Here is an 11810-nt window from a genome sequence, read left to right as displayed (position 1 = left end):
GACAGGAATCTTCAGGATTTGACAAACAGAACAACATTCCTGTGGATTCTTGAGAATTCCCCCAAAATGCAAGTTATTCTGTATGTTGCATCATACTCTACATATTTTAAAATTATAATAGGTGACCATGTCTATAAAAAATAAATCCTTTTTTGTAATGTTGTTATGCTAAAACTTTCAGAGGGTTTCTTTAATAAGAAAAAAGGGTTCTGACCATGGGTATAGTGTTCATTTTTGGGTTTGATGATCATATTCAAAAATTAGATAGTGTATTATTTACACAACTCTGTGACTATGTTAAAAGCCACTGAATTGAATACTTTAAAAGGATGAATTTATGGTGTATAAATTCTATCTCCATAAAGAGAAAATAGGTCATAATAAAAGAATAATTTTTTATTATTAACCAAAATATTGGGAGAAGGTTTTATATTTTCTCTCTCTATTTTTCCATAATATTTTGTATATTCTAATATATATTTAATGTTATATCTAATGTATCATATTAGATATTATAAATGCTAATATATAATGTTATATATAACGGATATGTTCATTCATAATAATAAACTGTACTTTTATTGTATATAATAATATATATTATAAACATATTTATGTCATATATGTTACATAATAATATATATTTATAAATATATGTATATATACACATACATATGTCTATATATATATTTCAATGACATGTGAAAATAATATTTACCTGATATTGACATTTGGTGATATCAAACATTAAAAGAAGGTATCATTAGCACAAAATAAATAGCAAATTTAAATAATTGATAGATAAGGCCCCAAATATTTAAATTCCCCCGCCAACCTTATTATTTTTTGGTGTTGAATTGCGACCTGATACTTCTGGATGAGTATAAGCTGACTCATGTATGAATACTGGAGGTGGTCGCTTATGAGTACTGACACATATCAGTCCCTTAAGTACTTTGCAGACTCTCTCAGTATCTCCAATACCCCATTCTAGTCACTTAGCTAATGAATTATCACTCATGTTTCTGATACCTAGAATGGAAACACAAGGTGATATACTTCTACAATGTTGTTTTTGCTATTAATTGCTGAGATACACAATTGCTTGTGTTTTCACATATCTTCATAGATTCTTCACAATGATCTAATGAGGCAGAATTTATCAACATTGCTTTTATGTATGAGAACATTAAGACTTAGGAAAATATGTAAGTTGGGGTACCTGGCTGGCTCAGTTGGAAGAGTATGCAACTCTTGATCTCAGGGTTGTGAGTTCAAACCCCATGTTGGTTGTGGTGATTGCTAAAAAAAAATAAAGTTAAAAAAAAAAGGAAAATACATAACTGGACCAAGATTACACAGGTACTAAATGGCATTTGACTAATACTTACTGGCTCCATATAATGTGCCAGGCACATTACTGAGTAAATCACACACTTCAGCATCTCCAAAGGGTGGGTATTATGACTATACTTTTTTGATAATAAATAGATCTCAAACATCCATTTGGTTTCGTAATAGAAGAGTTAAGAATTACATCTTTACCCTCAAAAGGATTAGTAGTCAAATAAGTTTCAACACTATAGTTACTTGTGAGGAAAAAAAAAAAGAAGCAGGAGTTTTTCTACAGACTCAAGTCTCCCGCTACAAACATTTCTAGAGCCAGATTAAATATAAAGTCCTTGCTATGGACTGGCATGTTTGAGTCTGCCCTCCCAAATTCAGATGTTGAAACTCTTAAGTTCCAGTGCAGTGGTATTAGGAGGTGGGGCCTTCGGGAGATAATCAGGTTTAGACGAGGTCATGAGGGTGGTACCCCCAGGATGGTATTAGTGTCCTCATAAGAATACAAGGAGTCTAGTGCTTTGCTCTTTCAGTCTGTGAGGATACAATGAGAACATTGACATCTGCAAATCAGGAAGAAGACCCTCACCAGAAACTGAATCTGCAAGCACGTTGATCTTGGACTTTCCAGCTTCCAGAACTGTGAGAAGTGAATGTCTGTTGTTTAAGATACCCAGTCTATGGTATTTCTGTTATAGTAGCTTGAATTGCCTGAGACAGCGCTATAAGTTTTAGAAGAATAGCCAAGGAAGATGATAGAAAATATTAGGACAGGGGTTTGATTTTGTTTCTACCTTTCATCTGTCTTCATAATTTAATAGAAAAGAAAACATTAGGTAGGCCATTGGTGATAAATTGGCCACCATCTTTAGCTTCCGTTGATACTTTGGTCTGGCCTTAGCATATAACCGCTTTGGGGCTTCTGGTGTTGCCAATGAAGTATGGGGTCAGCAAGTTCATCTTCCTTCTCTTTGTTAAGGGAAACTTACTTAATTGTGCAGCAGTGGCTGATAAAAATTTTAACGAAGGACACTTTAGTGTCCCTAGTAATCTGTTCAACCAAAGTTGCAGCTGAAGCCATTAAACCGTTGGCCTATACCTTCTGGGCATGAGCCCAAATGAAAAAACTAAAACAAAAACCTCAGTCCTATTACTACTTCTTGCCCTAAGCTCTTTGTCTTAGTAAATAATTTGTATATGGCAGAATTCTATCTGTTCTTGGCAAATACTCACTTACACAGGTTTCTTTTAGGATGAAGAATATCCTCCACAATACTGAAGCTAAATATTCTTGCTTAATTTTTTTAGATGAGAACATGGGAAATGTGTAGAATTTTTTTAAATGTACTTCTTGTGTATTTATATTTCTTCTTCTACTGTTTCTTCTCATTTATTTATGCATAAGGACAATTTCTATGAATCAGTGATTAAGCAAGTACAATTCTAATACCAAGGGGTAAGTTTCCTGTACAAATCTCATTTTAATAAAATTAAACAGAGGCTTAGTGAGAGAGAGGAAGAAGTTCTCAGGTGGCATAGAGAGAACTATTTTAAAAATATATATGTAAGTCCGGAAGGGCGGAGCAAGACGGCGGAGGATTAGGAGACCTAGATTTCGTCTGGTCTCAGGAATTCAGCTGAATAGGGATCAAACCATTGTGAACACCTACGAACTCAACAGGAGATCGAAGAGGAGAGTAGAAACAACTCTCTGAACAGAGAAGCAACCACTTACTGGAAGGTAGGACGTGCAGAGAAGTAAATCCGAGACGATATTCGGGAGGATAGACGGCGGGGGAGGGGACCTCCGTCGGCTGTTTCTGGCAAGTGATAGAGCCGCGGGGCACAAATCGGACCTTTTAGAAGTTGGCTCCGCTGAGGGACGGTGCTGCAGTGGCTAAGCGGGGGGTGGAATCCTCCCGGGACAGTGTGGTCTCAGGACCCTCAGGGTCACAGAAAGACCGGGGGTGCCTGAGTGCGGCAGAGCTCCCAGGTATCGGAGCGGGGAAGCCGGCTACAGAGACGGAGCCGAGGCACGGGCTCTCAGCTCGGGGTGGCCATAAACTGATCCGTGGCCGAGTCGGGCCACTGCTCCTCCAGCAGGGACCCAACAAGCGGCAGAGCCGGGGAGACTCCCCTTTCTCCCCCGGGAGGAGCGGCGCGGGAGTGCACCGCAGGGATCTGCTGGGTTTGGAGACTCCACACGGGGTCGGATGCCAGAGATAGAAACGCTCGATCACAGGCCGGGTGAGCACGGAGTGCGGCCGGAGACTGGGGACACGGGAGTGACTACTTTTCTCTGGGGGCGCACTGAGGAGCGGGGCCCCGAGTTCTCAGCTCCTCCGGGTGGAGATTGGGAGGCCACCATTTTCGCCCTGGTCCTCCAAAGCTGTACCAGAGCTTGCAGGGAACAAAAGCTCCTGAGAGCAAACCCGAGCAGCTTGCTTAGCCCTGACCGACAAGGGCAGGGCAATTCAGCCTCCGGCAAAGACATTTGGGAACGACGGCAACAGGCCCCTCTCCCAGAAGATTGGCATGAACAGCCAGCAAGCCAAGACTAAGTTTACTGATCAAGGAGAACGGGAGAACTCCAGTGCTAGGGGAACACTGCACATAGAATTCATGGCTTTTTTTTTACCATGATTCATTAGTTCATCAAAGTTAATTTTTTTAACTGTTTTTTTTTTTAAATTTTTCTTTTTCCCTTTTTCAACCAACATCTTATCAATCCCTTTTTTAAAAAAAAACATTTTTTATTTTTCATTTTTAGAGTCATATTTTATCCCTTCATAGTAGTTACCCTTATTTTTGGCATATATTTGTAAGTTGTTCTCTCTTTAAAATTTTGAGATACAGTTTCTTCTAACAGATCAAAATATACCCTAAATCACTAGTGTATGGCTTTAGTCTAGTCTCCTGCCTGACCGCATTCTCTCCCTTTTTTCTTTTTTTTTTTTAAATCTTCTTTCTTTTTTCAAACACCTTATCTTATCAATTCCTTTTATAAAATCTTTTATAATTTTCATCATTACAGTCATCTTCCATCCCTTCATTGTATCGACCCTTATTTTGTACATATATGTCTTTCTTCCTTTAAAATTTTAGGAGGCACTTTTTTCTAACAGACCAAAATACGCCCAAAATCTAGTGTATGGCACTGATCTACGCACTAGCCTGATCATATTTGATCATATTCTGCTTTTTTGGTATTGTTCTGTTTTTGTTTTTATCTTTTTTTCTTTTTTCTTTCTTTCCCTTTCTTTTCCCCTGGTTTCAGGTCTTTTCTGATTTGTATACAGTATATTTGCTGGGGACATTGTTAACCTGTTAGCATTTTGTTCTCTCATTCATCTATTCTCCTCTGGACAAAACGAAAAGATGAAAAAAATCACCTCAGCAAAAAGAACAAGAGGTAGTACCGTCAGCCAGGGACCTACTCAATACGGACATTAGTACGATGTCAGACCTAGAGTTCAGAATTTTGACTTTAAAGATACTAGCTGGGCTTGAAAAAAGCGTGGAACTTATTAGAGAAACCCTTTCTGGAGAAATAAAAGAACTAAAATCTAACCAAGTTGAAATCAAAAAGGCTATTGATGAGGTGCAATCAAAAATGGGGGCACTAATGCTAGGGTAAATGAGGCAGAAGAGAGAATCAGCGATATAGAAGACCAAATGATGGACAATAAAGAGGCTGAGAAAAAGAGAGATAAACAACTACAGGATCACGAGGGCAGAATTCGAGAGATAAGTGATACGATAAGATGAAACAACATGAGAATAATTGGGATCCCAGAAGAAGAAGAAAGAGAGAGAGGGGCAGAAGGTATATTGGAGCAAATAATAGCAGAGAACTTCCCTAATGTGAGGAAGGAAACCGGCATCAAAATCCAGGAGGCACAGAGAACCCCTCTCAAAATCAATAATAATAGGTCAACACCCCGACATCTAATAGAAAAATTTACGAGTCTCAGAGACAAAGAGAAAATCCTGAAAGCAGCTCGGGAGAAGAGATCTGTAACCTACAATGGTAGAAATATTGGATTGGCAATAGACCTATCCACAGAGACCTGGCAGGCCAGAAAGGACTGGCATGATATCTTCAGAGCACTAAACGAGAAAAATATGCAGCCAAGAATATTATATCCAACTAGGCTCTCATTGAAAATTGAAGGAGAGATAAAAAGCTTCCAGGAAAAACAAAAACTAAAGGAATTTGCAAACACAAAACCAGCCCTCCAAGAAATACTGAAAGGGGTCCTCTAAGCAAAGAGAGAGCCTAAAAGCAGCATAGATCAGAAAGGAACACAGACAATATACAGTAACAATCACTTTACAGGCAATACAATGGCACTAAATTCATACCCTTCAATAGTTACCCTGAATGTAAATGGGCTTAATGCCCCAGTCAAAAGACACAGGCTATCAGATTGGATTAAAAAACAAGACCCATCAATATGCTGTCTGCAAGAGACTCATTTTAGACCCAAAGACACCCCCAGATTAAAATGAGGGGATGGAAAACCATTTACCATGCTAATGGACACCAAAAGAAAGCTGGGTTGGCAATCCTTCTATCAGACAAATTAGATTTTAAAACAAAGACTGTAATAAGAGATGAGGAAGGACACTATATCCTACTTAAAGGGTCTATCCAACAAGAAGATCTAACAATTGTAATTATCTATGCCCCGAACATGGGAGCAGCCAATTATATAAGGCAATTAATAACAAAAGTGAAGAAACTTTTGTCAATCTCCCATTGACAACAATTCAATAATAGTGGGGGACTTTAACACCCCCCTGACTGAAATGGACAGATCATCTAAGCAAAAGATCAACAAGGAAATAAAGACTTTAAATGACACACTGGACCAAATGGACTTCACAGACATATTCAGAACATTCCATCCCAAAGCAACGGAATACACATTCTTCTCTAGTGCCCATGGAACAGTCTCCAGAATTGATCACATCCTAGGTCACAAATCAGGTCTCAACCGGTACCAAAAGATTGGGATCATTGCCTGCATGTTTTCAGACCACAATGCTTTGAAACTCGAACTCAATCACAAGAGGAAAGTCAGAAAGAACTCAACTACATGGAGGCTAAAGAGCATCCTACTAAAGAATGAATGGGTCAACCAGGAAATTAAAGAAGAATTAAAAAAATTCATGGAAACCAATGAAAATGAAAACACAACTGTTCAAAATCTTTGGGATACAGCAAAGGCAGTCCTGAGAGGAAAGTATATAGCAATACAAGCCTTTCTCAAGAAACAAGAAAGGTCTCAAATACACAACCTAACCCTACACCTAAAGGAGCTAGAGAAAGAACAGCAAATAAAGCCTAAACCCAGCAGGAGAAGAGAAATAATAAAGATCAGAGCAGAAATCAATGAACTAGAAACCAAAAGAACAGTAGAACAGATCAACGAAACTAGGAGCTGGTTCTTTGAAAGAATTAACAAGATTGATAAACCCCTGGCCAGACTGATCAAAAAGAAAAGAGAAATGACCCAAATCAACAAAATCATGAATGAAAGAGGAGAGATCACAACCAACACCAAAGAAATACAAATAATTATAAGAACATATTATGAGCAACCCTAGGCCAGCAAATTAGATAACCTGGAAGAAATGGGTGCATTCCTAGAGATGTATCAACTACCAAAATTGAACCAGGAAGAAATAGAAAACCTGAACAGACCTATAGCCACTAAGGAAATTGAAGCAGTCATCAAAAATCTCCCAAGAAACAAAAGCCCGGGGCCAGATGGCTTCCCAGGGGAGTTCTATCAGACATTTCAAGAAGAATTAATACCTATTCTCCTGAAACTGTTCCAAAAAATAGAAATGGAAGGAAAACTTCCAAACTCATTTTATGTGGCCAGCATTACCTTGATCCCCAAACAAGACAAAGACCCCATCAAAAAGGAGAATTACAGACCAATATCCTTGATGAACATGGATGCAAAAATTCTCACCAAAATACTAGCCAATAGGATCCAACAGTACATTAAAAGAATCCTTTTATTCACCATGACCAAGTGGGATTTATCCCTGGCCTGCAAGGCTGGTTCAACATCCGCAAATCAATCAACGTGATACCATACATTAACAAAAGAAAGAACAAGTATCATATGATCCTCTCAGTAGATGCAGAAAAAGCATTTGACAAAGTACAGCATCCTTTCTTGATCAAAACTCTTCAGAGTATAGGGATAGAGGGTACATACCCCAATATCATAAAAGCCATCAATGAAAAACCTACAGCGAATATCATTCTCAATGGGGAAAAGCTGAGAGCTTTTCCCCTAAGGTTAGGAATGCGGCAGGGATGTCCACTATCACCACTGCTATTCAACATAATATTAGAAGTCCTAGCCACAGCAATCAGACAACAAAAAGAAATCAAAGGCATCCAACTCGGCAAGGAGGAAGCCAAACTCTCACTCTTTGCAGATGATATGATACTGTATGTGGAAAACCCAAAAGACTCCACCCCAAAACTGCTAGAACTCATACAGGAATTCAGTAAAGTAGCAGGATATAAAATCAATGCACAGAAATCAGTGGCATTCCTATACACCAACAAGACAGAAGAGAGACGAATCAAGGAGTCGATCCCATTCACAATTGCACCCAAAACCATAAGATACCTAGGAATAAATCTAACCAAAGAGGCAAAGGATCTGTACTCAGAAAACTATAAAATGCTCATGAAAGAAATTGAAGACACAAAGAAACGGAAAAATGTTCCATGCTCATGGATTGGGAGAACCAACATTGTGAAGATGTCAATGCTACCTAGAGCAATCTACACTTTCAATGCAATCCCCATCAAAATACCATCCACCTTTTTCAGAGAAATGGAACAAATAATCCTAAAATTTGTATGGAATCAGACGAGACCCCCGAATAGCCAGAGGAATATTGAAAAAGAAAAGCAAAGCTGGCGGCATCACAATTCCGGACTTCCAGCTCTATTACAAAGCTGTCATTATCAAGACAGTATGGTACTGGCACAAAAACAGACACATAGATCGATGGAACAGAATCGAGAGCCCAGAAATGGACCCTCAACTCTATGGTCAACTCATCTTTGACAAAGCAGCAAAGAATGTCCAGTGGAAAAATGACAGTCTCTTCAACAAATGGTGTTGGGAAAATTGGACAGCCACATGCAGAAGAATGAAACTGGACCATTTCCTTACACCACACACAAAAAGAGACTCCAAACGATTGAAAGACCTAAACGTGAGACAGGAGTCCATCAAAATCCTAAAGGAGAACACAGGCAGCAACCTCTTCGACCTCAGCCGCAGCAACTTCTTCCTAGAAACATCGCCAAAGGCAAGGGAAGCCAGGGCAAAAATGAACTATTGGGATTTCATCAAGATAAAAAGCTTTTGCACAGCCAAAGAAACAGTCCACAAATCCAAAAGACAACCGACAGAATGGGAGAAAATATTTGCAAATGACATATCAGATAAAGGGCTAGTATCCAAAATCTATAAAGAACTTATCAAACTCAACACCCAAAGAACAAATAATCCAATCAAGAAATGGGCAGAAGGCATGAACAGACATTTTTCCAAAGAAGACATCCAAATGGCCAACAGACACATGAAAAAGTGCTCAACATCGCTTGGCGTCAGGGAAATCCAAATCAAAACCTCAATGAGATACCACCTCACACCAGTCAGAATGGCTAAAATGAACAGGTCAGGAAATGACAGATGTTGGCGGGGATGTGGAGAAATGGGAACCCTCTTACCCTGTTGGTGGGAATGCAAGTTGGTGCAACCCCTCTGGAAAACAGTATGGAGGTTCCTCAAACAGTTGAAAATAGAGCTACCGTACGACCCAGTAATTGCACTACTGGGTATTTACCCCAAAGATACAAATGTAGGGATCCGAAGGGGTACGTGCACCCCAATGTTTATAGCAGCAATGTCCACAATAGCCAAACTGTGGGAAGAGCCAAGATGTCCATCGACAGATGAATGGATAAAGAAGTAGTGGTATATATACACAATGGAATATTATGCAGCCATCAAAAGGAATGAGGTCTTGCCATTTGCAACGACGTGGATGGAACTGGAGGGTGTTATGCTGAATGAAATAAGTCAATCAGAGAAAGACATGTATCATATGACCTCACCGATATGAGGAATTCTTAATCTCAGGAAACAAACTGAGTGTTGCTGGAGTGGTGGGGGGTGGGAGGGATGGGGTGGCTGGGTGATAAACTTTGGGGGGGGTATGTGCTATGGTGAGTGCTGTGAAGTGTGCAAGACTGTTGAGTCGCAGATCTGTACTTCTACGACTAATAATGCAACATATGTTAAGAAAAAAGAAAAAGAAGAAAATAGCAGGAGGGGAAGAATGAGGGGGAGTAAGTCAGAGGGGCAGACGAACCATGAGAGACGATGGACTCTGAAAAACAAACTGAGGGTTCTAGAGGGGAGGAGGGTAGGGGGATGGGTTAGCCTGGTGTTGGGTATTCAAGGGGGCACGTTCTGCATGGAGCACTGGCTGTTATGCACAAGCAATAATCATGGAACACTCATCAAAAACTAATGATGTAATATATGGTGATTAGCATAACAATAAAAAATAAAAATTAAAAAAAATATATATGTAAGTCCCATCTTTGTTACTGATTTATTTAATATATAAACATCCATTGATTATAAATGTACAAAAATGCACACATACAATTATATAATGCATATTCATGTATGCTTTTTAGTATATTCCCTTTTTAATTTTCTTTTCCATTTTTACTTCAAAGTCAAGTAAAACCTCTCCCTTATTCTAATATTGCCACCACCACCCACAAACACTGATGCAGGGAAGCCATCTTATATTTTAATATATAGATAGTTATATTTTTTCTATGCTTATAGAGTTATATTAAATGAGTATATGTACCTGTCTATAGAAACATACACACATTTGTGAGATTTTTAGGTCTTTGCTTAGTTTACAAAAATGGCATGACAGTAAATATGCTTTTTATATCTTGCTCTTCTCCTTCAACTGAAGTTCTTAGAAATCCTTTTGCGTCAAGTGGTGTAATCCTATTTATTATTTTTAATAAGTACAATATAACCTAAAGTATGGATTTATCATAATTTGTTCAATCGTATCCTTATTCACAGTCATTTCACTTGTTTCCAGCTTTTTTAAAAATTCTAATAACTATGAACAATGCTACGGTAATTATCCTTGTACATATTTCCACACATATTGGTGTTTTTCATTCTTCAGAATAGATACCCAAGAGAGGAATTATTAGGTCAAAGCATGTATCAATTGCTGTAGGCTAGACGGTGTAACTCAAACTGCCACCGTTGGTGGCTCCCTAGCTTACCATTCTAGCAGCTGGAAGGACAATAAGCACATCGAGGAACACTTCCATGGGTGGGAGGTTTATAAGCACCTGGCCTACTAGGGGTACTGTTAGGGATTGATTGTTTGTGTCCCCCGACCCAATTCATATGTCAAATTCCTAATTCCCAAGGCTAGGTATTTGAAAGTGGAGCCTTTGGGAGATAACTGGGTTTAGATGAGATCATCAAGGTGAAACTTCCACAACGGTTGCGGGGGGCGGGGGTTAGTAGAAGAGGAAGAGACTTCAGATCTTTCTCTGCCATGTGAGGGACACAGCAGGAATGCTGCAAGCCACGAAGTGGGTATTCACCAATAACTAAATGTGTTGGCACCTTAATCCTGGACTTCTCTGCAGCTTCCAGAACTGTGAGAAATGAATATCTGTTGTATACATACATCAAAACCTCACATTGTGCACCTTAGATACATACAATGATCATTTGATAATCATTCCACAATGAAGCTCAGAAGTCTGTTGCTTAAGCTCCCCCAGTCTCTGGCGTTTTGTTATAGCATCCCAAGACACTACCGGCACAAACTGCTCCTGCTCTGTCACTGGCCCGAATGCAGTCACGTGAGGCAGGAAAAGGGAATCGAAGCACATGCCACGGAAGTAGGGAAAAATAGATGTTGGAAAGCAGTGGGCATTCTCTTTCAGTAAATGTGTGCATGTGCTTCCTTTAATGTTGGTAGTTTGCTTTTCAAAAAATCTGTAGCTCCACATTTCTTTACTGGCCGGACATAGATAGGTGTTATAGGTCTTTTTAACTTTGAACACTATGATGATTGTTAATTGATCTTTTAGAAATGTAACTTGCATTTGTTTTTCTGATCACAATTAAATTCAAACATCTTTGCAAATGTTGCTGGCCACTGTATTTGCTTCTCTGTGAATTGCTACTTCATATTCTTGGCCCACTTTTTAATGGGGGTTTTTGCTGTCTTATCAATTTGTAAGAGGATTGTTATAGTTATTAACCTCTGAATTGCAAATATCTTTTCCAAATCTATCATTTACTTTTTACCGCATTTGTGGTACCTTTTCTTGTAAAAATGTTACATTT

At 38.9% G+C, this 11810-nt stretch overlaps 1 pseudogene; it reads left to right on the top strand.

The window, feature by feature from the left end:
• Window positions 1-11203: 11203 nt before the first annotated feature.
• LOC113922298 overlaps window positions 11204-11810 on the top strand; it is a 4452-nt pseudogene continuing 3845 nt past the window's right edge.

Source organism: Zalophus californianus, chromosome 9 (assembly GCF_009762305.2).
Source record: "Zalophus californianus isolate mZalCal1 chromosome 9, mZalCal1.pri.v2, whole genome shotgun sequence".
Classification (NCBI taxonomy): Eukaryota; Metazoa; Chordata; class Mammalia; order Carnivora; family Otariidae; genus Zalophus; species Zalophus californianus.
This window is presented reverse-complemented; position numbering and strand designations above follow the sequence as displayed.